Raw genomic sequence first — 2,500 nt, 5'->3', positions numbered from 1 at the left:
AACTAGATGTAATCTGCTGTACAGCATACTGTCCATTGCCTATCTCTAGTGATGATGTTAAGTTTGAAGGTAGACTCAGAAATATTAAACGAATTTGACCAAAACATCAATGTGTTTGGGGTTTTTTTTTGGGGGGGGGGTTACTTTTGCTTTTTTGTTTTTGTTTTAGGGAGACATCAGACTCACCAATGTCACATGACCCTAGCATCAAGTCGTCTCTGCTTTGTCACTGAAAGTGTAAAAAACAACAAGAATCTTGACTTGAACGTTGTAATATGGTGTTTAGAGAAGAAATAATACTTTTCCCTAACCTTTGTATTATATAATTTCATATAGAAAACATATGTATATGATGGCTAGCAAGCTCAAACTGTCATTTTTTTTTCTGTGGAAAAGTTAATAGATGTTTTCTACAACAAAGTTTTGAGTAATTCTTCAGGTTAATGTTAAGTTGCTTTTATACATAACGTCACATAAAAAGAAATATTTAGTCCGCACACAGGCGCACACACGCACGCACGCCCACACACACACACACACACACACATATACATACACTCACACATTGATATAAATATACAAGCGCAAATCTTCATAAAGACAGACGTGTAAACAAATATATGTTTGTGTGTGTATGCTTGTGTAATTGTGCATGTATATGTATATATACATATATATGTGTATATATACATATATATATATATGTATATATATATATATATATATATATATATATATATATATATATATATATATATATGTATGTATGTATGTATATACATATATATATATATATATGTATATATATTCATACATATGTGTGTGCGCGTTTGTACTTCCACACTAACTTCACCTAAATTGAGTGACATTTATATTTTGAGAAAACATTTACCATCTTTTGGCATTTACGGGAAAATAGATTAATTTGGTGGTCGTGGTGATGGCGGGGTAATGGTGATAGTGTTGATCATTACACTGGTACGTATTTTTGTTGTGGTGGTGGTAATGGTGGTGGTAGTCTGGTGGTTCTGTGGTGGCTGAGATAGAGATTGTAATGATATGATGAGTAGGGATGGCCATGGCAATAGTAATGATGGTGGAAATACTAGAAATGGATGGAATTGAAGCGATTCCTTATGGTCGCACGATGTTTGTTGCGGTGTTATACATGTTTATTCATGTTTCGAAGTCGAAATTTGATGTCTACCAATCTTCTTATTTATCTATCAATATATTTATAGAAATATATATATATACACACAGGCATTTATGCTGGTATATATATATATATAATTTAGAGAAAAACCACTATTAGATAATTCAATTATGAAGAATTTAATTCATACCGTCTAGAAAATAAATATATCATAAAAACCTTATTCTAAAAATCAATAAAGTACTTAAAAGAGTAACTAGTAAATGGTATATATATACATATATATATATATATATATATATATATATATATATATATATATATATATATATATATATATATATATATATATATATATATATATATAAAATATCGTATTGTATGTTTCGTGTAGGGGTTATGTTTTTTGAAAAATCTATTGAGGAAAATAATTTTTGGATTGTCAATATCCGAAAGTTACTTTTTCTTTGAAACCTATATTACTTTGTATTCTTTTAGCTCCATTTAATGAGCGCTAACTTTTGTTCTGTATAGGAAATTCATTATATATATATATATATATATATATATATATATATATATATATATATATATATATATATATATATATATATACGCACATACATACACACATATGTGTGTGTATGTTCATCACCGTGGACTCTCTTGTCGTAGACGACAGAGGAGAGTTTCGCAATTTCTTGCTGGACAACCTGCACAGTGGAATTGTCTATAATGATCAAATGTTTGTACTGCGCATTAGTTCACTCACTCAGTCAAGTCAACATTGCCTGTACATTGCCACGCGTCAATTCACGAAGTGATCGCAAAGCAAAGAGAGACCTGGTGTTTTGCGCAAGAACGCAATGCACCATACATATATTCAAATATGAGTAGTGGCACAATGGCCCAGTGGTTAGGGCAGCAGACTCGCAGTCGTAGGCTTCGATTCCCAGATCGGATGTTGTGAGCGAAAACACCTAAAGCTCCACGGGACTTCGGCAAGGATTAGTGGCGAATCCTGCTGTACTCTTTCCGTACAACTTTCTCTCACTCTTTCTTCCTGTTTCTGCTGCACCTGTATTTCAAAGGGCCAGCGTTGTCACACTCTGTGTCACTCTGAATCTTCTCGAGAACTACTTAAGGGGTACACGTGTCTGTGGAGTGCTCAGCCACTTGTACGTTAATTTAACGAGCAGGCTGTTCTATTGCTCGGATCAACTGGAATCCTTGTCGTCGTAACCGACGGAGTGCCACGATTCGAATCTGAAGCAGCACTCATTTTCCTTTTGTTCTCTCAGAACTGGTCGCGTCCTTTGATGTAACACAGCAAGCTATTTTTAA

Source organism: Octopus bimaculoides, chromosome 4 (assembly GCF_046866305.1).
Source record: "Octopus bimaculoides isolate indiv1 chromosome 4, ASM4686630v1, whole genome shotgun sequence".
NCBI classification, from domain to species: Eukaryota; Metazoa; Mollusca; class Cephalopoda; order Octopoda; family Octopodidae; genus Octopus; species Octopus bimaculoides.
The sequence above is the reverse complement of the archived record's forward strand: the minus strand, read 5'-3'. Positions refer to the sequence as shown.